Source organism: Tamandua tetradactyla, chromosome 5, assembly GCF_023851605.1.
Source record: "Tamandua tetradactyla isolate mTamTet1 chromosome 5, mTamTet1.pri, whole genome shotgun sequence".
NCBI classification, from domain to species: domain Eukaryota; kingdom Metazoa; phylum Chordata; class Mammalia; order Pilosa; family Myrmecophagidae; genus Tamandua; species Tamandua tetradactyla.
In genome coordinates this window covers 2,063,093-2,087,862 of record NC_135331.1, presented here as the reverse complement: position 1 = coordinate 2,087,862, position 24,770 = coordinate 2,063,093, and the positions used below count along the sequence as shown (strand labels likewise).

Below are 24,770 nucleotides of genomic sequence, written 5' to 3'. Positions count from 1 at the left end.
CTGGACTTCCAAGATGATGGTATATATTCATATCAAATGGCTGGCATGCCCCAGGCCAGGCAAGTCTCTTGCTGCATTATGGTATATTTTATGTTAGATTACTTTTTTTTCTTTTATCGCCCCAGAATATGACACGTGCATGGCTAAAAAGCATAGAGAACTAATCATGTCCTGGGGAGAAAAGATTTTCTTCTTTGCTGCTTTGGCCGCAAAGCCCCCAGAAGAGGGCTAAGTGTGTGAACAAGAATTTAGATATTTCCCCCCAAAATGGCAGCATCCTTCCATGCATTGTGACACAATTCCTCCCAATTGGTACATCGGTAGCACCCTCAGTTTTGTTCCCGTCCACACAGGACCCCATCGTACGCGGGCCCATCATTTATTTAAGCCATTCCCTATCAACAGACATTTATCTCAGTCTTTTGTCACAATAAATAGCACAGCAATGACTGTCCTGGTTCAGCCATCCCTGGGCACATCTCGGCATCATTGCTGTGGTGCTTGATGTGCTATCAGAATAACGTACAATAATCCATTCAATGGGTGCCTTATTGTTAATCATTTTGATTGTTTCCAACTTTTCCAGGATTGTAAACAGAGCAGCTAGGATGAGAACTCTTCCCACACTCCTCTGGCTACTTCCGTGGATGGATTCATGGAAGGGCATGCTGGGCTAAGGTATTTAATCTGAAAAGGTGCTTTAAGCCCATTTCATGGGGGCTGCATCAGGGCCACCCCTTGGGGTGGTGCATGTTGTGTGCTATTTGGGGGGCCCAGAGGGGCAGGGAGGGGCTGGGGGTGCCTGCCGGGTCCTCTCAAAGAAACCCTCCTGGCAGGTCTTGACCACCTGGCCGGGGACATGCCCTGCCACCCTGGCCTGGGGTCCAGCCAGGCAGGTGATGGGACGCACTCGGTCCCCAGTGCTGCTTATCTGAGGGGAAACTGAGGCAGTCAGCCTTTCCTGTTCTCAGTGGTTATGGCCCAGCCCAGTGAGCCCAACACAGTTTGGTCCTCTGTGAATTTATTTCATTCATTAATTAGTGTTTTAACTGAGTGGCTGCTGTGTGCCAGGGGAAGTTCTTGGTGCTTGAAATTAAACAATTATTTTCTTTTTTTTTTTTTTTTTTTTTTTTAAAGGAAAGACAGAGAGAAGGAAGGAAGGAAGGAAGAAAGGGAAACATCTTTAAACATTTTCTTGTTTTATTGTATTCTGTTTCTCCGTTTTTGTTACATGGGCTGGGGCCGGGAATCGAACCGAGGTCCTCCGGCATAGCAGGCAAGCACTTTGCCCGCTGAGCCACCGCGGCCCGCCCAATTATTTTCTTTTTAAACATAAAACTCGCTGCACCTCAGAGTTGACCTTCTAACGTGGGAGACTGGCAACAAGTGGACTGACACCCCAAGTCTCGTAGCATGTTAGGAGGAGGAGGGGACTGGACAACAGTGGCTTTGGACAGTGTGGCTGTGCCCAGGCCCCTGCTCTTGTGACCTCAGCTTTGTCCTGACACCAGGCAGGACACAAGCTCCTGCCCTGGGGCTCAGCACGGCTGCCACTGGGTGGCAGAGTGCTGTCCTCGCAGGCTGGACTCACCGTTAGTCCCATACCATGTGGCCGCTGCCTCTTCCCTCGGCCTGTGGTTTCAGGGTCAGACCATCCCATCAGATCAGGTTGATTGGTGTGCAGCAGGACCCACGTTGCCTGAGGGACACTCCAGTCCATTGGCCTGGGGCTTCCTGCAGGACTCAAGGGCGCCCCTTACCCCAGTGTCCTTCACCCAGCGTCCGTCCTGACCCAGCTCCAACTGCCATCTTCCAAGGGGTCCACAGATGAGGGGACACCCTCAGGTCCCCAGGACGCTGGTCAGGCCAGGCCTCAGCCCTGAGTCCCAGGAGAGCCCCCACCGCAGGCTGAGGTGGGTCCCGCAGCACAGGCGTTGGCAGCCGTGGGGTCAGCAGAAAGCTCAGCCACAACCACTGTGTCCCGCCTGGGCCCAGGGCCCACCGTGCCCCCGCCAGGCCAAGCTGCCCCCGAGAAAAGCCCACCTGGGTGGGCCGCCTGCTGGGCAGCACAGGACAGGCCGCCCTGACCCAACCCTCAGGGGGACCCATTCAGCTTGAACAGACGCCCTCTGCCTGACATTCACAATTGATGGCCCCTGCACTTCACGCGGGGACCCCAACTTCAGGCTCAGGGCGATGCAAACACCCTATAGAAGGGAGCTGGGGGGGTGGCAAAGAGGCGGGGCCCTAGGGCGGGCCCACGTGACTGCCTCGCATCCACGTGACTCCCGCTCGCTCCCTGTCGGGAAACAGCATTGCTGGCTCTGATTGGCCTGACTCGCTCACGTGACCCTCCGGGAGCCAATCCCAGTGGTCTGTGGAGGCCTCCTGGGGAGCCCTGCCCTTCTGCCGGGCTGCTTGCCTGAGGGGGCCCTGGGTGGCGTCTTGTGGTGTCATATAAGGGCGGGAGTCGTCCTTCTGGGCCCAGGGTGAGTGGGGGGGGGTCCCAGGACGGGACCCAGGGGTCGGCTCTGTGGGGGGGAGCTCCATGCCGGGTGGGGGTGGGGGCAGCTCCATGGTCCTGGGGACCTCCGCTCCCTGCCCCCTCCCAGCCTCCACCTTATCCCCCTCCTGGGGGACTGTCCTCCCCCTCCCCTCTTTCTCCCTTCCCCTCCCCCCGTGGTCTCCGCCCTTTCACCACTGCAGGGGACCAGCACAGCACCCCGCCCCGGCCTGTCCCAGAGCCCGTGAGCCCCCTGGGCCAGGCGGGTGTCAGTCAGGGCGGCCTGGGACGCGCAGCGGGTGACCTGGGGCTGGGGTCCGGCCGGGCTGTAGGTTTGTCCCTCTCCGTCCTGCCGGGCACGGCCAGTGTGGCCCAGGAGGAGAGGCAGAAGCACAGCCGAGTTGAAGGGGCGGGCAGACGGCTGAGGCCGGATCCCTGTGCCCCTAGCAGGCTGTCCCCAGGTGGGCTCCCTTAGGTGGGCTCTCCAGGCAGCCTCTCCCCAGGCAGGCTCCCCCCAGGTGGGCTCTCCAGGTGGGCTCCTCCCAGGTGGCTCTCTAGGGTGTGGCCCCGGCGGCCCCATTTCTGTGAGGCTCTCCCCGAGTCAGCGCTGCGGGAAGGCGCTGCGGACTGTGTGCCCAGGCGGGTTGGGCCCTTGGGAGGGTCCTGGGGGGCTCAGAGGCCTGATCCTCTCTCTTCTCGGAGCTCACAGCTTCGTCCTGGGAGGACGGCGGGTCGCTCCTTTCCCGCAGGGGTCGCCCTGCCTGATCCTGGGGTCGCACGAGGATCCGTGAGGACAGGAAGGTGAGTGTCTTTCTGTGTCTGCTGCCGCGCTGGCCCCACTGTCACTCCCTCGGGGCTGCGGGGAGCTCCGTGCGTGGGTTTTCCACGTGGCCCAGCCCCCCTCCCTGGAGAGCCTGGGGGCAGCGGCTGCGGTCTCCCCGCGGCTGGACCCCACCTGTGGGTGCCTTGCTGATGCTCTGCACTCAAGGCCCTGGACTTGTCCTTCTTGTTGTGCCCTTGTCAGGTTTGGTGGTCAGGCTGAGTGGCCCGTGATCCTCTCCGGGACAGTTTGTGTAGGACTCGTGGTGGTGTTCTTTTCCTTTAAGTTTGAAATAATTCACCTTGCTGTTTGGAACGGATGAGTTCTTTGGGAGAAGGTTTCTAATTATAGATCCTACTTCTATAGATGAAAGAATAGTCAGATTTCCTATTTCTGCACATATAAGGTTTGGTAGATTTTGTTTCCCTTTGACAAGAAACAGCACAGAGCATCAGACTCACTGCAGAAAGTTTACTTTTGCTCTCTGATTCAGCCCCTCAGGTCCTAGCTGCTTCAGCTGTGCCCTCACACAGATTTTTATTTTGTAGTTCAAGTAGCTTTTCTAATTGTTTATGCCTCGAGGTTTTGTGTACTGTGAGCTGATCTACCATGACCCCTAGAGCAAAACTAATTAAAGTGAGATTTTTATTGATAAGCTCAAACACCAATCACTGTCATCTCCATCCATCACTGCCCAGTGCCTGGCCATGGACCGGGTCAGCAGGGCAGGGAAGAAGATGGAAATGTGAACCCAGTTCCTTTGGGTTATGTGTATATGTGGGTGTGTTCTTTGTGTGTACAAGTGTGCCCAAGTGTGTGCATTTGTATAGTCCTGTGTGTGCGCACATAGATATATGTCACGTGTGTGTGTGTATGCATATGTAGGTGTGATGTGTGTTTGTACATGCATGTGTCTGTGCAGGCGTGCGTGTGTGTGTATGCATATGTATGGGTATGTGTGTACTCATACATATGGGTGGGCATGTATATGCAGGTGTGCCTGTGTGTGTTTGTACATGCATGTGTGTATGCATTGTGTATTCAGATGTGCCCGTGTATGTGCATGCATATGTGCATATGTGGAGATCTTGGGTCTACAGGAACAGAGGCAAATCAAAACAGGCAGAACAACAAATATGGGACTAAAGAGGTTTTGGGTTAGGTGAGGAATAAAGAGAGAAAGGCAAAGAAGAAAGAGCATTTGTGGTCACATATGTGGCGCAAGGCTGACTTTAAAATTCTGGAAATGCTGGAGGACATTAAACAGAGCTTTAGAGAGCTGGCCACCTGGGTTTCGGGGCTTGTGCTGCTGCTTGCTCACTCCTCCAGTTTCCCCCAAGATTCCCTTGCAGTGAGACTGAACTGCCCCCTTCTTTCCTCCCTTCTTCCTTTCCTCGTTGTCACCTTTCTACCTTTTTTTCTTTCATGGAAAGTAAGAAACAGGGCTGAATTCCAACTCTGGGTTTTCACTGGCAGAGGAAACAGTCTGCAGAGGTTGAGAAAATCTGAGTTGTGATGCAGGAGTTTGGTGGCGGCGAAGACCATCCGCCCTAGGACCGTGTGAAATCCTGGAGAGTGTGTTGAACTTGGCAAAACCCATAGAGGAGAAGCTTGAGAGACTATCATCCACCTCGTTTGCCATTGTATAGGATGCGCTAGTGTATTTACAATTTAACAAATGATTGTCTAGATTGTAGGTAGCCGTTTTAAGATGCAAATTTTTATTGCAAGCAGGAATGAGGCATGCATAGTTCTTTTATTTTCTTTGTCTGAAGTGGTAGACTGTTACTGCGTTTCCAGAATTTTAATCACAACCCAGCGTTTTGGGTTTTTTGTACACAGGATATTTGCCTCCTGCCCAGGCACTGTCAAATGGCTACTTCAGAGCTACTCCTCACCTTTTCTTCCTTGCTGCCCCTAGCTGGACAGACAGGAAGGTCAGGTCCGGACCTCAGCTCCCGTTGGTGTTTTGTGTTGTCAGGTAACTGATATCTGTGCCAGGGAAACGTAGTGGGTTCTTCTGAGAAAGAATATGCTTTTCTGGCATACAGGGACTGGAGTGGCTGATGATATCCTCCTATACTTCCTGCTTCCTGCTTTACACACACATGGGATGACTGGAGCTGCAGTAGCCTCCTGATAACCATGGGACAGAAGTCAAGAATTCTAGAAACACTGTCACCAGCATCCATGAGTAGCTGAACCAGTTCTGGAAGGCTTGTTATAGGAGAAGAGTAAACCATTTTTGTTTAAGCCTCCATAGCAGACTATTCTGCTGCTTGTAGCTGAAAATATCCTCACCCAATATTCCTGGCAAAAATAACTTCCTTCCTAAAAGCTTGTGCCATGCTTTATGGCTCCCACGGCCAGCATCCTATCTGCAAGGTGAGCGTATCAAATGCAATGCGTTTTGGTAATATTTTTGTGTAGGTGGAGGGGCAAAATATAATTACATTAAGGGATTGGAGATGAACAGTATAATTACACTGAAGACAGACAATGCGCAACCTACCTCCCCACCCCACTGAGCACCCCGAGTTTAGGGCTGCCCCCCCCCCCCCCAGCACTGGCTCCTCACCTGCCTGCCCAGCAATCTCCAGCTCAGAGCCTATGGAGCCTCCAGCCCTCAGGCTGACTCCCATCAGGTCTCTTCTGACCTCAGCCATTGTAACAGAATCTCTCGCCTCCACCTCCCTTTCCTAATATCACACCCCCCCCCCCCCATCAGATGTCCTTATTCAGAGACATTTCCTGCCCAGGTCTGCTACCAGGGCAGAGGTTGCTGATGCAGAATCCTTCATTCAGTGGGCCCAGACACTTAATCAGTGAGGCAGTGGGAAGCCCTGTGTGACTCAGAGGGTGCCAGGAGTGCAGGGGAGGCTAGGGGGGCACCCACAGTGGGCAGGAGCAATCTCCAGGCTGCACCCATCAGCCAGCTGTGCCATGTAATATTGACATTGCAGCAGAATTTCATTGCAACCTGAGTGTTTGTTCAAATATTCATTTTAACACCCCACTCATTCAATACATAATTTCATACCTACCATGGGCCGGGTACAGTTCCGGACACTGACCACACTAAACAAGCAGTTGAGATGCTTGCTTTCGCTGACCGTATGTTCTGTGAGGGAGTAATGATAGCGATCGTGATGGTGGTGGTGGTGGTGGTGTTGGTGATGATGGTCGTGGTGGTGATGATGATGATGGTGGTGTTGTTGGAGTGGTGATGATGGTGGTGTTGTTGGTGATGATGATGGTGGTGATGGTGGTGGTGATGATGGTGTTGGTGGTGATGATGATGGTGGTGATGGTGGTGGTGGTGATGGTGTTGTTGTTGGGGTGGTGGTGGTGGTGGTGGGGTGGTGGTGGTGTTGGTGTTGGGGTGGTGGTGGTGGTGGTGGTGTTGGTGTTGGTGGTGTTGGTGGCAGCAGCGGTGGTGGCAGTGGTGGTTGTGGTGATGGTGGTGGTGGTGGCGAAGGAGTATCAGCTGGGGCAGGAGTTTTTATAATAATATGAGTAAGTACCTACCACTTATGCACCATAAACTACTCTCAATCCTTGACATTTGTGAAATCACTCAGCAGACACCGTGAGAGCAGAGGTGAGTGCTGTCATTCTGCTCATCTGACAAATGAATACTTGAGGCACAGGGAGGCCGAATCACTTTTTCAATTCACACAGGAAGTGAGGATTCAAAGCAGAGGTTCTGTTTCCAAAATCAGCAGACTCAGAAGCATCACGTTAAACCAACAAAATAATTTCAGATTGTGACAGGAACAATGAAAAAATCGAAGTGGGTGTTGTGAGCATGCCTTGGTGAGCCTGGAGGCCGCACTAGACAGGCAGGTCGGGAGGGACTCTCCGAGGAGACAGCATGGGGTTGAGGCTGGACAGATTTATGGTACAGAGTTGGAACAAAGGCCCTGACCTGGGAGTGAGCTTGGTGTGGGAGGTCAGAGAGGTTGAAGCAGAGTAAACAGAAGGCTGCGGGGCCTCACATTGGAGAGGGAGGCGGGCCAGGCCACGTAGGGCCCCCAGGCCGTGGGATGTGACTTGGAATTTATTGTAACTGGACGGACATCACTGGATCCCTGCAGAGGTGACCTCGGTCACTGCACAGCTCACCGAGTCTGGTGTGCTGAGTGTGGCCATGGGCGTGAGTGAGTCCCTGGGGTGCAGTGGGTGACTGGTGAGCAGAATCTGGTCTCTGGCTGTTGGACAAATGCTGCATGAGTGACTGAGAGCCCTGCCTGCAGGTCTCTGGGGGTCAATAAACACTGTGAAGCACCCGTTTCCCGTGGTTACCTGGCCTTGACCTTTCCCAGCCCACTGTTCCCTGCTCCTGGATATGTGTGTGCTTGAGCAGGTGGCAGCAAGCCTGATGAGCATCGGGGCTGGGCACTTAGGTCCCGTGTGTGATTTAGCCCACCGTTCTGTAGTTGTGTGGTGCTTGGCAACTCCTCAAAGCTTGACTCCCCTCCCAGGGCACGTGGAGACTTTGTGATGAGTCTATAATCAGAGTCAGCTTTGCACCACATGAGGTAACCTGGCACTTGCAGGGGGCTGCCGGTGCAATGGAGCCACCTCCCTCCCTGGCTGTGCACCCAGCGGTGCCCGGCAGGAGGCTGAGATGAAAACTGATGTGGAGGGCTGGCTCCTTGATGCGTTGGCCTCGCTTGTGCGTCCTCTGACCTCAGAAGCCGAGGGGGCCTTTGGGATCACAGCTGGCTCGCCCGGAGACAGCAGGTTTCTGTGCACAGGTGAACTCAGGGCTGCGTCTGCTCCTTCCCTCCGATGCCCCATCCCCATCCATTGGTCTTGGAACGACACAGGGCAGCTCCACCCCTCTGTCTCACCTGTGTACCAGGTACAACCTGGAGCTTGGCGAATGCAGCCCCAGGATGCCCAGAGGCCCCTGTGGCCTCAGCCCCTCACCCATGTGGAAATGAATACTCTCAATATGACTGAGCCCAAGTCTCCAGTGAGACCTGGCCTGACACCTCGATTTCAGCAGAGAAAGCAGGTGTGTCTACCCCAGTTTCCCACCCACAGGACCCCAAAACAATAAATGGGCATTTCAAAAGCACTGAGCGTGTAATACTTGTCACCTAGCAATAGAAACCATCATGCCCACCAGTTATCATCTCTGTTCTCCCTGGCTTCTCAGACCAGTGACACCTGGCACTCCTTAGAGCATGAACACCCCAGGCCAGCCCAGGCCTCGCAGATTGGTGCTGATTTCAATAGGACCCCAGGGTCCACGTGCTCACGGGGGCTTAAGCTGTTTTCAGAAACAGTAATCGCATTAGGCTGAGCATTGGTGTCTCCCAGGAGGTCACAGGCTCTGATGCCCACTCGCCCCCTCCAGGCTTTGTTTAATTGACTTGGGCTGAGGGATAGTTTAAAGTCCCCCAAGTGAGATGAATTTATAGGAGGACCTGCCCTAGTCCGTGGGTGTTCTTTGTCACCCTATACCAGCGGCATCTGTGTCCTCCTTCCAGAGCTCAGGGGCAGGGCTTGGGGAGAGGCCCAGGTGCAGACGGAGCTGGTCCTAGGGACGTGTTATGCTCTAGAGGCCTCTAACAGACCAGCAGAGCCTTTTCCCCGTGAGCGGCAAGCAATCCAGAAAGGCAGGCTGGAAATGGCAGAGGTGCACCTCTGTCCAGGGGGAGGAGGGGTGGATTCTGAGGCCCTGATGGACAGTAGGGGAGAGCCTGCTGGTCTGCCGGCCGGTGGGATAAGGGCAGGGAAGGGTCTTTCCCTGTCTAGCCTGATCCTTCCCAACCTCAGGGGTACTTGCGGAGCCCTCTCATTCCGGGGCATATTCGGGGAACAAGTGAACTCCACTTGCTTGACCCGGGAAGGGACCATTCCCAGCTGGGATGTGATGGGGCTTTGGAGTTCAGGAAAAGCTCCAGCAGGGCATGTCTGTCCCAACCCAGGGTTCCCTCTGAGAAGCAGACCCTGGGGGCCACAGTTCAGGGCATGTCCCAAGGGAGCAGCTGTGGAAGCCACAGGGACCCTGGGGGCTGCCAGCAGGACCAGCTATTGCAGTAAAGGGAGTGCAGGGGGCTGCCAGCAGGACCAGCTACTGCAGTAAAGGGGGTGCAGGGAGGTGCCAGCAGGACCAGCTACTGCAGCACTGCAGTAAAGGGGGTGCAGGGGGTGCTAGCAGGACCAGGTAAGGCAGCAGTGCAGTAAAGGGGGTGCAGGGGGGTGCCTGCAGTACCAGCTACTGCAGCAGTGCAGTAAAGAGGGTACAGGGGGGTACTAGCAGGACCAGGTAATGCAGCAGTGCAGTAAAGGGGGTACAGGGGGGTGCCAGCAGGACCAGGTAATGCAACCCTGCAGGAAAGGAGGTGGCTGGGTGATGCAGGCTGAAGCCCCTCCACTTGGCCTCATTGCCCCCTGGAGACCAAGGGTTCTGCTTACAGAGAACAGCGCGGCATCCTGCCAGCCCCACCTGGGTGCGAGCTGCTCACCGGGCAGCAGGGCCTTTGAAGGGGAGCTGCTGTCCCCTCCCAGTGTCCTCACAGTGCGGGCGAGCCTGAGCAGGGCCAGGCTGGGACGCTACCTGCACAATGCCACTGCCCCTGGCCGCAGAGGTGTCAGGATGTTGAAAATGCTTCCAGACCACCTTTCCAGAGTGAGACAAGAAGGATGAACCTTTCCCCTTAGGAGAGGCACTGAGGATGAGGCTGGAGAGAGGGCTGGCGGTGAAACAAACGTGCACGCCGCTTTTCCACAGCGCTGACCCCCGGCGGGACCTGTGGAGAGGAGCCTGGGAAAGGAAGGCACGAGGTGCACACTCAGTTGACATTGCGAGTGGGTTACAGCAGGAAGCTGATGCAAAAAAAGGGGGAAGAAGGGTTTAGCTTGGGCTCTGTCTGCTTCACCAGAAAAGAACATCCGAGCTAGTCAGAACTTTCTCACTTCCTTTACTAAAACAACTTATTTAGACTATTTTTTACCGAGTTCAAAACACTTCTGCGCCTTAAAAGCATTTTCTGTCGAAAGAGAGGTTGATGTGGGACAGCACCTGGCACACTCCCCAGGTGTGAACTGATGGTGCTACACGTGGGTCATCCCCTTGCGGCCAGGGGGCAGACAGCCTATGGGCACATGGCAGGGATTGTTGGTGACAGGGCGTGGGTGCCCTCCAGCCTGCGGGCAGGGATCTGAAGTCCCAGGAGTGCCCTGGTCACATTCCTGTGGAGAGAATGTTTACAGTGACAGCACCACTTAGGACTGAAGTCGGAGTTGCATCGTGGAGGCTGCTGAGGACAAACAGGCGAGCACAGGAAGTGACTGTGCCCAGCTTTGCCAGCATGTAAGGAGAAGGGGGCGTCCTCCAGGAGAAGGGGCGTGTTCTCCAGGAGAGGGGATGTGTTCTCCAGAAGGGGGCATGTCCTCCAGGAGAACAGGGCCGTGTTCTCCAGGAGAAGGGGCATGTCCTCCAGGAGAAGGGGGCATGTCCTCCAGGAGAAGGGGTGTGTCCTCCAGGAGAGGAGGCGTGTCCTCCAGGAGAAGGGGGCATCCTCAGGAGAAGGGAACATGTTCTCCAGGGGAGGGGACGTGTTCTCCAGGAGAGTGGGCATGTCCTCCAGGAGAGGAGGCGTGTCCTCCATGAGAAGGGGGCATCTTCAGGAGAAGGGCTTCTCTAGCAGGCAGGTCAGAGCAGTCGGAAGAGGAAGCAGGAAGAGTAAAACTGTTCTACATAGAGCGGGATAGAAAGAAGCATGTTGTTGCTGTTTTACTAAATGGCACTAATGTCTGTGTCGTTAGTCCTATTGTATAAATAATGTTCTCCTTTTAAGACGTGTTACATTTATGTATCTTAACACACAGTAATGTAGCCTACAAAATTTAAATATCCAGTAAAGCCTTAAAAGGATTTAAAATAGCTTGCTGTATCAAGGGACAGAAAGTCACATTTTAGAAACATTGTCCAGCTTCATCAGCCGTTCCCATGTAGACGTCCCACTCCTTGCCGCTGCCCAGGGCCTCCGCCGGCTCTGGAGTTCTGAGTCACCGCCCATCCCCCAGGGCGCGGACCCCGAGCATGGTCACCCTCCCATGTCACGGCTGGAGCGTCGTGGCCACGATCCTGGAAATCCACATAGACTGTCTGGCCCTCCCTTTGTGCCCATGGGCAGCTGTTCCTTAGGTTATTAAACAGTAAAACGCACTCCACGGGAGCTGACACAAAGCTGTGCGTGTGTGTAGGCGTTTGTGGGTAACTAAACTCTCAGACCCCTCTCCATGTCCAGCCTTGGTGTGTCATCTGCTGCTTCAGCAAAACTCCCCCCAAATTCCTGTTGAATTTTGTTTGCCAACCCGCTGGGGAGGTGGCCGCGGGGACGGGCCGACCGCCGTTACAGCCGTACACCCTGGTCTGGGCTGCTGCCCGCTGAGCTGGCCGCTGCGAGGGCCGGGCCGTGGGCGCTGGGGGCGCACCGCTGAGTCCTGCTTGTGCCGCGCGCCGCCGGGGCGTAAAACCAGGGGCACCGGGACTGGCGAGCGCAACACGTGCTGGTGGCCAGGGGCTTAGCCCTGCACCCGATGCCGTGTCCTCCTCGCCCCTGTGCCCGCTCAGCCGGACGGGGCAGGGCTTCCACCTGTGCTTATGTCGCGGGGTTGGCGCAGGGCAGGTCACAGCTCCCAGCACATCTGCCAGTCTCACCTCCCTGCCGGAGTTTGACATTTTCAGAATGTCATTGTGCATTTCCAGTCACAAGCAGCACAGCTCCTCAGAACACAGCCCCCATTGCCTAGCTAGGGGCGTTTCCCGCAGAAGGACTCAGGTGGCCGTGGGCCCCAGGCCCCCATGCATGCAAGTGGCCCCGTCCGGCTGCCCACGGGGCCAGAGGCTGTGGAGGGTCCCAGAGCCGTAGGGCCTGGTCCTCCCAGGCTCCACAGCTGGAAGCTGCTGAGCTCAGGGAGCGGAGGAGGGTGTCATCTTGTAGCCGACATGTCTCTGAGGCGCAGAACGCACACTGGCTTTCTCCTGGCAGAACTTCAGAGTTCAGATACCATGTTGCTAAACCGTTTAGTAGGAAGGTCACGTATCTTAAACCAAAACCTCTTAAAATCTGACCTTCAATTTCCAAAAAACACAAATGATAAATCCAGTTAAAGCCGGGGAATTGCTGCATCGTGTGGCGGCGAGAAAACAGGCAATTTTCTTTTCAAATCCTGAGCAGTCTTGGAAAGGATAGCTCTGGCTGCAGAGGAAGTTAACAGAAACCAATTAATTAAGCTTTAGCCTTTCTTAGGAGAAGGAATAGAATCACGCTGGTACAGAAAGAACCCAAGTTAAAGTGTAAAAATTAGCCCAAATCTCCAGGGCTCAGGGATGGTGGGGGCTGCCAGCAGTCCTGTGACAGCCTCACAGGGGTCTCCCTCTTACCCCCTGGGAGGGTGGACAGGTCCGTGGTCAGAGGGAAACCCAAACCAAAGGGCACCGGGACTGGCACTGTGGCGTCTGGGAACCCAGGATCCTGCCAAGGAGACAAGGGCACAGCCTTCAAGGCTCTTCCAGGGTCTGCGGCTTGGGCTGTGGTGGGGGGGGTCCCATGGACGCGGGAGGGAAGAACCCCGAGGCTGTGGTGCAGGGAGGGGTCTGAGCCGGCCCCTAGATCCGCCCCCTTCCTGCCCCTGCCCCCTCACTAGATAAGTGCCGCAGTGCAGCCCACCTGGGCCCTTCCCGAGACCCCAGTGCCCACCTCCCTCCGTGCTCAGAACCCGCAGGCTGGGGGCCTGGGGCCTGGGAGGCGTTTGAGTCCTCTTAGGGCCAACACCAAGGAAAACGGCCTGCATTCTGGGGCTCTCTTCTGGAGCGACCCCTCATTCCCGTAAGGCATTGGAACTCCTTCTCAGAACTTTATAGAAAACGCCATTTAGGGCCCGCTTAGATCACTTCCCAGAGTAATATTTTCTGAAATGTTGCCTCTCCTTGAAATACAATCCTAGCTTGAGGCAGAACCCCTTGGCGTGGTCCCAGCAGCCGAGAGACCCCGCTTCTCGCTGCTGTCCCGGGAACTGTGCTGCCTTCAGACTGGGAAGGGAGCCGGGTGGGTGATGGTGGGTGGCAGCTGCCCAGCACTTGTCAGGGCCTCCAGGGACCTGGCCCAGGCCCAGAGGCCATGCGGTCAGACTGCCTTTGTCCCTCAGCAGAACGCGCTCAGGGAGGGGCCCCAAGGAGCACGGCATGGTGCTGCCCCCACCAGCCACCAGCCTGTCCTACACCGCCGCCCCTGCCACCCACCAGCCTGCCCTGCCCCACCAGCCCTGCCCCATGCGGTCTCTCCTGGCCACCCTGCCTTCTCCTCTGGCTCCAGTGCTTCCCTTTGACTGGGACATGGCCACCAGGCCCCTGTTGCCCACGCAAGTCCCCTGTGGGTTGCACGGAGCTCATGTGGCTGGCACTGCAGGGAACCCTGGCACGAGCCGGGCGCCAGCTCCTCACAGCAGCCTTGGCACCAGCATCCAGCCACTGGCCTCCAGGATCCTCTGAAACCAGCCTCTTACTCCCTGCCCTGATAACAGCCCCTTCCCCCTGCCCTGCCTCATGGAGACTCTCTGGTGGTCTCCCAGCCCCCCAGGGCGCTTACCTACACTCCCTCTTTCTCATGGTAATTACCCTGGTAGACTCCAACTCATCCGTCCTTATGTCAGCTCAAGGCCCCAGAAGTGAGGAACAGAGTGCTGCCTCCAGGTGGCAGATCCCACAGGCTAGGGCTCCTGGGACACAGGCAGGATCCAATCCCATCCCTGCCCACTGGTCCCCTCTTTTCTCCAGACCTTCCTCAGTGACAAGAGAGAGCTGTCCTTTTGCATTGGTCATCTGTCCCCTGACTCCCCAGCACCCCAAACTCGTGGGGCTGTCCTCTCAGGATCCCAACATGCTTCTGGAACAAGCTTTTTCTCTAGGGACCTGCCCCAGTCCTTGTTGGGCTCACAGGGCAGCCGGGAAAGGGTGCAGAGCCACGCAGGGACTTACTGGAGGCAGTATAGCACAGGGCGTCCTCACAGCCATGCAGACATGAACACACACGCAATAGCCATGCAGATGTGTGCACACGCACACAGCCATGCAGGCGTGTGCACATGCATACAATAGCCACGTAGACATGCACACACGCACAGAGCCATGCAGACATGCACACACAGCCATGCACACACGCACAGAGCCATGCAGACACACACACAGCCATGCAGACATGCACACACGCACAGAGCCATGCAGACACACACAGCCATACAGACATGCACACACGCACACAGCCAAACAAACATGCACACGGCCATGCACACATGCCTGCAACCATGCACACATGCACAAAGACATGTAAACATGCACACACACACACAGTAGCCATGCAGATATGCACACACGCCCACAGCCATGCAGACGTGCACACAACCCTGCAGACATGCACACACACACAGCCAGGCAGACACCCACACACATACAGTAGTCATGCAGACATACATACACACACATATGCACAGGCTCCTGTGTGGGCATGCACACATACACATACCCACATCTCACGCACACATGCTGGCAAGCACACACACAGGCACTCACGTGAGCATGCACTCACATACCCACATCACACACATGCACACATACACATGCTGGCTGACAGACATGTGCAGGCACCCATATGGGCACGCACGCACACATATACCCACATCATAAACCTGTGCACACACATATGCACACACAGGCTGGCATGCACATGCGTACAGACTCTCACATGGGCACGTACGTGCACACAGAACCACACAAGTACACCCACATGCACACACACCTATGCTGGCATGCACAAAAGCACAGGCACCCATATGGGCACACATGTGCACGCACACACGCCCATGCTGGTATGCACATATGGACAGGCTCCCACTTGGGCATACACACGCATATACATTCAAACCTACACCGATACCCCTGTGGGCCCCCATGCAGGCATGCACACACTCCCACATGGGCATACACACACATGGCCGCACTGGCATGCACACACATGCACTAGACCACACATGTGCACATGCCCACATGGGAGCGTGTTATGATCTTATTGAGTTAGTGACTTTGAAATACCAGAGGACACGTTCTGTGTGTAGACTGTGACCCTGACCTCATGTTCATTCAACTGTGGGCTTGCTTAGCTGGAGTCCAGGAGCTAGCCAAACTTCCTTTTCACTCCTTCTTTGCCCTGCATTGCTTTAGACATTTCTTCCACCGTGCTGCCCAGCTTGCATGAGGCTTGTGGTTATGAGATCATCGTCTAAATCATGAAACAGGGCCCCGCAGTTGTGATCCAATTTCAGGCTCTAATAGGATAATTATGGCTCTTCTACTAATCCCATAATGAAGATGGGTGATTATATCATTAAAACTTGACATTTTCCCCCACTCTGCGGAAGCTGCTCACTACTTACGGACAATAATGCTCTTCCTGGGCTGGCATTTGGGGGGCCTGCCCGGGGGAGCTACAGACCATCGCTCGCTGGAAAGATGTGATTCACCTTGAGAATGTGTCCTAACGGGGGACGCGGGCACGGTGTGGGGGGACACGTTCTCAGGTGGTGGAGGCACTTAACTTGTGCTACCCTCAGTTCCTCCGGCCAGGGGATCCGCTGCACAGGGTTGTGGGCGCCCAGGGAAGCCCCGCGGGAGCTCTGAGGGCTACAGCTAGCCTCACCGTAGCGTGCGCCGAGCTCTCCACCGTACTTGGGAAATGGGGAGCTGGACTGCTGTGGGGGGTCTTCTCGAGCAGCCCCCACCTGCCCTCTTTGCTCACCCTGCACTGGCGTCACTGAAACCCGCGGAGCATCCCCAACCAGCTGCCCAGGCCAGGTCCCCCCATTCCTCCAGGGGTCCCCAGATTTTCACCACAGCCGAGCTCTCTGCCCCATGGTTAGAAAATGTCTGGATGCTGCTCCAATCTGAAATAATCCTCTCTAGGAGGTGTCACCCTTTTCTGTATCTGTCACATCAGGGTGTCATTAAGTTAAATATCTGAGGTGCCCCGATAGAGGTGGGGGGAGGGGCAGGGGCACCCATCTCTGATCTGTCTCTCGGATGCACAGGGCCCCTTTTGGTGCCAGGTGTGCGGGGACCGCAGATGTCCGGGGACTGCAGGCTGCACATGGCCACCCTGGGCAGGGACATGGGTGGGTGGAGACCAGGGGTGCCGAGCTGGCGAGGCATCACGAACACTGCTCCCGGACAGAGGACAGCCCACCGCCACCGGCGCGCGCAGCCGAGCCACTGCTCCCAGCGGCCTCTGTCCCTCCAAGGTGTGTGCCCGGTTCGCTTCTCTCTAGGGCCCCGGGGGTGCCACTCAGCCTGGGCTCAGCCGTGTGGGGCAGCGTCTGGGCCGCTCGCTGGGCATGGCTGGGGCTGCGGGGGGCGGGGTGGCATCCTGGGAGGTTTGCTCCTGCCAGGGTGCCCAGCCCGCTCCTCCCCGCACCCCATTCCCCCCGCCCCTCCCAGGGGGTGCGAACTGTGGGCGTCCAGCACTTCTAATATTAGCTCACTTCAGGCTTGTTTAAAGCATGGTGCTCCTGGGGAGACACCGTTAATTAAAAAAGAAGTGAACTTATTTGGGAAGCGGTATGAATTGTCTGGGGAACACTCTCTTCCGTCATCTTAGCTGTGGAATCTTCCAGTGGGACGAGGAAATGAGAGGAGCTGAGGTTGGTGTGCCTGAGCCAGGTTAGCGCCCCGCTCTGTGCCTCGGGCGGCACTCTGATTGCCTTTCTGATTGAATTCTCCTCAGTCTCGGCTGTGCGGTGAGAGATAATGCATGTGCATGTCACAGAGGTGGAAAGCATGGGCCCATCCTCGCCCAGATGGGCGCAGGGAAGAAGGGCGCAGAGCCAATGCTTAAAAGCTCCCTGTGTGTTTAATTGCACAAGAAATTCATGGCGGGGAGGGGCAGGGAGCCAGAGAATGCTGAGAGGCAAAAGGGAAAAGGAAAATCATCCAAAATTCTATCATCAGAGACAAATCAGTGTTAGCAGTTAGGTTCATCTTTCCCAGTCGGAGAATAAAGAAAGCACGCGTACAGTGCATGTAGCAGGTGTGAATTTTTTAACCCAAATGGTTAAAAAATACCATGTTATAAAATATATTTTGTTACCTTGGGTCTTAGCTTCCCAGGGCTGCTGTAACAAAATACCAAAAGCTAGTGGCTTAAAACAAGAGAAATGTTTTGTCTCCTGGTTCTGCAGTTTGGAGATCTGTAGGGGCCGCCCGGCTCGGAACCTGTGGTGGCCCCGTCTCCCTCGGCTGCCGCCAGCGACCCCCTGCAGACCCTCGATGAGGCGACAGCAATGTCCTAACACTGGGCTGTGGTGATGTTTGTCCAGATCTTCAAATTTACTAAAAAAACAACTGCAAACTTAAATTTTATGAAATGTGTATTGTATACTAATTGAGTGCATAAAAATTATCCAAGTGGAAAATGTTGTGTTACACATGTTACTGCGATCTCACATGCCCGCGCACACGCACCTACTAGAGCGGTCTCTGTTATAAAGCCTGGGCCCAGAGCCACTGCTGAGACCCTGTGGAGCAGGCGGCCTTTTGGAAGAGGGGGGACACCGGCCAAGCCCACGCCGCATGCTTTGCAGCCAAGGCAGCCTAGGGGAGGAGCCAAGCCAGGTCTGACCAGGTCCCAGCAGGAGCTACGCGCCCACGGCCCAGCAGTCTTATCTGCAATAGGCCCAGACTGGAAGCAGCTTCCAGGACTCAGCATGGGGGCTTCGGGGCCAGCTCCCTGTGGGAGCAGGACTGTGGGGGCACGCAGCAGGGTGCTGGCGGCTGCAGAGGGGTGGGGGCGGGCAGGGGTGTGGTGGGAGGCGGGGGGTGGACAGAGGGTGGAGGGGTGAGCAGGGGGTGGGCAGGGGCGGGTGGTCAACTCTAGGCCACCAGGCCCCTGGCACAGGCCTCAGTGCGTGGACCGTGCCTCCGTAAAGCTGTTAAATGGAAAACAGAGTCAAGCAGAGGATTGAGGGAGTTGCCTGGACAACCCAAGGGTGAACTGCAGGCCTGTGTCCCTGGGGAGGCCGTCTTCCATGTTGGGTTTCTGGCCAGGTGACAGCCCAAGTGGGAAGTGTGGCCCTGGCCCCCCAGTTGGCTGCCCAGGGTCACCGCGAGAGGCACCGTACTCGCACAAGGGCCCAGCTCTGGGTGGTGCAGCCCCATTCTGACATCTCCAAGGTAGCCCGGGGTGCTCTGGAAGCCCTGCCAACAGGGCTCATCGTTCCCAAATGCAGCATTTGCTAAAAGCCCACCCTCGGGAGAAACGATTGTGTTGGAGAGATGTTTTGAAGCACTTTGTTTTGTGGAGAGTCTGATTTTATGGTGCGGTACTGCCCTGCTGAGCTGTCGCTCAGCCTCGACGGGGGCGGTCCCTCCAGGCCAGGGCACGCTGACAGCGGGCCGGGCGGGCTCTGGAAGTGCTCCAGGAAGGAAAGCCAGTTTTTTCTCGAGGTGTTGGCAGAGATAAATGAGGCCAGCTGCTCTGCCATGCTCCTGTGGGCAGAGGGTGAATGCTTTCCCTCTTTCCCTATTTTGTAAAAGTCTCTCAGCGGATTAATTTACAGTAGCTTGAGCAAGATTTTTCACATTTATTTCATCCTTTCCCAGCCACGAGAAATGCTCTGCAAAAGCAAGTGCCAAATCCCTGACCAACCAGCCCCCTCCTGGACTGTTGTACCTCATCGTCATAGTAAAGGCACTGACAAGTTCTGCAGCACAGAATAGTATTCCGTTGGCTTGGTCCTGTGACTCGAAGTAGTTCATCCTAGCACACCTTAAAACTGCAGCTCTTACCCATAGCCTGTTGGCGTACTGTGCACAGGGAACATTGGGAGAGAAGCTTGTCCACAGGCTTGGCATTCAGGGGCCCCACGAGGTTGCGGCCCCTGACAGTGGGCCCCTCACAGCCGACACTCCCAGGCGTTGCTCAGGCCGCACACTGTCTAAGGCACATGGTCCTTACCACAGGCCAGAGGAGGGTGTGGCATCACTGTCACCAGTCACTTCATCCTGGGCGAGTGGGACCCAGAGAGGCCACGCCACGTGTCGGGTGCAGCACCATGGAGACCAGGGCTGCAGTGTGCCGTCCCGCCCTCCCCAGGGCCTCCTGCCAACCCCCAGGCACAGTGGGTACCAGAGGTGAGCACAGGGCAAACAGCAGCCCCTGCCCCAACAAGGGGGACCGGGCTGGACAACAGTCCTCTGGCTCAAGGCTGTCTTTCCCTGTAAAGGGAAACAAGACTCACAGACTCCAGAGCCCATGAGTGTACCTGGCCCAGTCGGCTTCTGAGGGGGATGGTTTCCTCCATGCCTCTGGACAGGCCCCCACTAAAGTTCCTGGGGAACCCCACAGAAGCGGGGGCCCCAGCTGCCTGGGAAGTGTGGAACGTCAACCCAAATGGAAACTACTCACCCGGCCATGCCTACCAGGAGGGACGTGGTCAATGCAGGGCAGGCTCTGGCCTCCTCCGAGCCAATGGCGAAAACACAGCCGTGGCGGCTTCCGGAACAAAGGTCTCCCGCTAAGAAGCAGGATGAGCACCCAGACCCCACTCAGTCACTGTGGCTGCATAACAAGCAACCCCAGGCTCAGGAGCATTTAGCTGTGAGCGTTTATTGTGCATCTGCAGACATGGCTGGGGGCTCAGCTGCCCTTGGGCATGGGGAGGGGTGCTCAGCTGACTTCAGGCCTCAGTGCGGGGAGTGTCTCAGTTGATCTCAGGCATGGGTGGGGCTCAGCTGACCCGGCTGGGGGCTGGCAGCAGCGGCTGACCCTGGAGGATGGCTTGTCACTTGGCCTCAGCCTGCAGGTCTGTGGTCACCTGGGCCCCACGTGTCCCTGTCTCCTTGACCAGCCTGACTGGTGGGCCTGTCTCATGGCAGAGGCATGGGAGCCCATGCATCGTGCCTGCTCTTTGGGGGCTGGGAGCTCCCCTGCGGAATGCTCCCTAGCAGGGCGCACGGCCTGGTCCGTCGTAAGGGGAGGGCTGTCCGTTCCTCCGTGAAGGGGCCAGGAGAGGAAATGCTGTTTCTGGAAACTAAGCATGTCTGCTCTGAGACAGGGTTGTGAGGGGGCCTGGAGCGACAGGGTATCAGGTGGGCCCCCCTCACAGTGTCCAGCTGCCTGGGCCTGCCCATGCCCCCCTGGCTTAGCCATGACCCCACTGCCCAGCTGGGAGCAGACGTGACATTTCCTGAGCTGTCACTTCTGCCCTCCTCCGGTGACCAGGCTAAGCTGGTCACTTCACCCCCTCCCCTCCTGGGCCCCTGGCCCTGTGCCCAGTGCTTCTTTGACAATTAGAAACCTTTACCCTGGGGATGGGGTGCCCCCCCCATGTGCCGCCAGCCTCCCCGGCCTTTCCGCAGGACACTAGTAGATGGGCTGGGCGCTAGGTGATAAAAAAGGACACCATGAGCCGCCACCGTGACTTCCTTTCCAGTGGGCAGGGGGGAAGTTCCCACTACGCCGTCAGGACACCCACACGAGAGCAGTGTGTTCAGGGTGGGAGCTGTCAGCGGCCTGCTCTGTGTCGGGGACGCCGTTGGGCCAGAGCAGAGCCACCCCGGGGCAGCTGCAGGGAAGGGGACACCGAATCAGTCAGCGGTGGCCACACAAATGCCACCTGACAAGTCACCCCAAAATGCAGGGGCTTTGCACAACAGTTATTGGTTCTTGGGGCTGGGTGGGTGTGCGTGGGCCACCCTGGCTGATCCCCTGGGGTCCCGGCTCCTCAGGCTCATGGCGGGGACCCATCCGACTGGGACAGCGTGTGCCGTGCGCAGCACCCCGGAGCTCAGGCAGGCAGAGGTGGAGGAGAGGAAGGGACCCGCGGGGCCTCAAGAGCAGGCCACTCATCTACAGGGGGTTGCAGGGCCGGGACCCCACCGCAGTCGCTGCCTCTGCCCGCAGCCTCAGCCCCACGTGCGTCCGCCCCTGTCACGGGGCTGTGGGTCAGGCCTCAAGAGCACGGCATCGTGTGACTGCTGCCCCGGAGAAGCTCTGCGACCGTTAGACACACGTGATGACAGTTGGATGCGTTAGAGGAGTGAAGGTTTGGTTTGTTCTGGTTGCATCTGTGTCAAAGGAGAACCTTTTCTTATATAAAAGTGTGAGCACATTACAAAAACTAATTCCTCACTCTCACCTAATTAACACCAGATCACATTCAAAGTTTTCCAGTTGCCCTTGAAATGTCCTTCCTGTAGGAATATGACAACTAGGATGCAGTCGGGACTGCCTGTCCCTTTGAACAGGGGTAGCTCGGGGGGCGGGGGGCTAGGCCTTGTCTGAAACGTCCTTCAGGGGTCCTGCCGGCTGCTTGCCTCACCTGCAGCCTTTTGCACTCCGAGATCTCCCGATGCCCCGAGCACTTCCTAACACAGGAGTAGCAGCAGACCCACTGAGCCAATGTTTATAGGGTGCGACTAGTTTGACTTATGGTTTTAAATAAACAGGAAATGGAGTCCGCGTAGCCACCGCCCCGGAACCCAGCTCCCCTCGCCGGCCTCTGCCTTGGTGGCAGGAGCTCCCAGGAGTTGCTTTTGCTGAGCGGCAGGAGCGGGACCAGGAGCCTGCCTGGGGCGCAGAGCTGGGTGCCGCCTCCCTGGACGCCGTAGGGAGGAGCGCGAGCCTGTCCACGGCAATGGTCAGTTCTGGGCGTCCCTGGTCCCCACGCCTGTTAGGAAGTGACATGGAGGGGGGCCCTGTGGTCTGCGCACCTGGGGGACTGCTTGTGCACCCAGGGACTCGGGGGCCTGCCCAGCTCTCATGGGGGAGCGGTAGGAACGGCTCTGCCTTCTGGGCACCAAGTGGTGTGGCCCAAGCTCTCGGCACCTGCAGACGTGCAGGTGCTGCAGACAGATCCCTCAGAGGTCGAGGGTCCCTCAGGGTCGCAACCCAGAACACCTTGCCTGAGCTTGGCTCCCCTAGCGGCCACACTGGCACCATCCCCGCCTGCCACGGAACCCCAGGCCACCCCCCTCTGAGTGGAGGGCCACGCGGGTCCCCATCAGTGGTGCGTCCGTGGCCCCCAGTCCCTGGAAATGAAGCTCCGTGGAGTGGGCGGTGGGGCGGCCCTTCCTGTGCAGCCCGAGGACTGGCACCGCGCTCCCTGGCACTTTCCACACGCACTCGAGGACAGTCGAGTCTCTCCTGGGGGGAGGGAGGGGCACTGTTCCAGTCGGGGCGCAGAGCAATCTGTCCCCCCTTTGAGGGCATGTGGTGTTCTCTACGGGGGGCAGAGGGAGGCAGGGGAAGGTAGGTGGGGTACCTGCGCCCTGTTAGGGTGTCGGGGCACTGTGCGAGGGAGGGTGGGGGTCCGAGAACCTCACCCCTGTGACCCAGCAGAGCCAGGGCTCCAGCGTTGACACGTGGGGAGTACATGCCACTATTAAAGGTCTGCAAGTGCAGGGATGCCTGGCCCTGGGCCGCAACGTTCTGGAAGGTTCCTTCCAGGGACCACTGAGGAGGCAAAATGGGGTCATGCCCTCTCTCTGCCAGGCAGGTGATACGTGGCCCACTGGACAGAGCTATGCTGTCCTCTGGCGAAGGCAGACGGCCCGTTACTTTTGCAGTTCATGGTTATTTCTTGACTGCACAGGTGACCTGTGCACACATCCTCCTTGGGCGGTAACGGCTTGACCGACAAAGGTGGCGCCCTCCTCCCACAGACCCGTCCGCACTTCCTGAAGCCCTGTACCTGGTTTGGGGTGAAGCATTCCTGCACGTCCCCCAAAACCACACAGCACATTCTAGTTGCACACTGGGCGCTGGTCCCTGGACGTACCTATTTGGGGGTAAAGCACGCTGTCCGCTGACAGGCCCTCAGGGCCAGTGCCCCAGGCATGGCAGGCTGAGCTGTGGCGCGTGGGTGAAGGGCACAGGGGTCTCTCCATGTGGCTTCCTAAAAGTGCAGGTGAGTTCCCAACACCGCATATCGACCTTTCAATACGTGTACGTGTTGTGGGCATCTTCCCTGGTTGTGCCCCCAGCCTCATCCTGCTCTCCTATGGATGGACGGACTGCGGTTTCCTTGGCTCCTGCCCTCTTAGGAGCACAGAGGAGCCCTGGACTTGTCACTCTGTTGTAGCTCCTCAGGCACGTGTGGGCACATCTCCAGGGCTAGTCACCCAAGTGGCCAGGCCGCTGGGTCTTGCTGAATTGCCAAGTTGCCCTCCAAGTGCTGGTGAAGCCGCTGGCTCCCAGATAGAAACTGCTCAGCCCTCATCAGGACCAGAATGCAGGATGACTTGGCTCCCTCCCCACCTAACCCACCTCCTCCTTCCCTGCACCTTTCTCTACTGCAGAGATGGGAAAGGTAAAGCGTGTGATCTCTCAGCATTCACGTCTGTGTTTCTTATGCAGACATGGCCCAGGTTTACCTGGAATGTGGCTGTGACTCCAGAATGTCTTGCAGCCGTCTTGTGCACAAGAGGACAAGAGCCACACTGGGAGAACGGTGGAGGAGAGCCTTGAAGAAAGCTGCTACACCAGCCCTGGGGTGTAGATCCCAGAATGCTTTTTCAGGACTTTAGAAAACCTTAGGCACTCCTCTGTTGAATTTGATTGCTTCAGGCCGCTCGTGTTGGGCTCTGCTGCTCATATCCTTGGCCAGCCCTGAAGCTTCCAGAATAAGCTCCATGGTCCTGAGGAGGGTCTGCCGGGGCTTTGTTCCCTGGACAGCCACATGTACCCCAGACATGGAGGTGATCAGGCCCATGTCCTGCCTCCCCAGGCCAATAACCTGACCGGCCCTTCCGGCCTCGGCATGCCAGGGCCCCATCCGGCCCTGCTCACATGCTCCACCTGGCCCTCCCCTGGCCCCTCTGACATACTCCACACCTGCATCTAGGGGCTGGGCGGTCTGGCAGGAACTGTGACGCCTGCTGGCTATGCTCCATACGTGGTGATGGCCCAAGGCATGCGCAACCTGCCTGGGGACCTGTACCTCCCCCTGCTCCCGGCATTTCCTGGGCTTCCCTCCCCAGGGGCTCTTCCCAGCTCTCCTCCGGGCTCTGGCTCCAGCCGGGTTTGGAAGTCTGTCCCGTCCCGCAGCCCTCTGTCCTCTGGCACCCGTGCAGGGCACCCTCCTGGGCCTCTCAGGCCGCTCACAGGTCTGCGTTTCGAGGCCGTGTGTCTCCTGCCCAGAGACCAGCACAGGGGCCAGGCTCAGGGTTTGAAGGAGCAGAGGGGAGGTTGGTCCCCAAGCACAGGCTGCCATGTAGCCACTGCAGAGACAGGGACCTGGGCAGAGAGGGCCACACTTGTTCTTCCCCCACCACTGTCTCCCACCTGCTGCTCCGGCAGGAGTCTACCCAGGCCCGGGAGGTGCAGCCCCCTGGGAGGGGTACAGGGAAAGGGTGAGGAGGGTCTGGGAAAGGCAGGA

The 24,770-nt window shown here is 57.1% G+C and overlaps 1 protein-coding gene across 1 annotated transcript in view; it reads left to right on the top strand.

Moving 5' to 3' along the window:
* The first annotated feature begins 2,426 nt into the window (after window positions 1-2,426).
* SFSWAP (splicing factor SWAP) overlaps window positions 2,427-24,770 on the top strand; it is a 208,971-nt gene continuing 186,627 nt past the window's right edge. The window contains exon 1 of the mRNA XM_077159535.1: window positions 2,427-2,489. The gene's annotated coding sequence lies outside the window, so the exon portion shown is untranslated. The remainder of the gene's footprint in view (window positions 2,490-24,770) is intronic.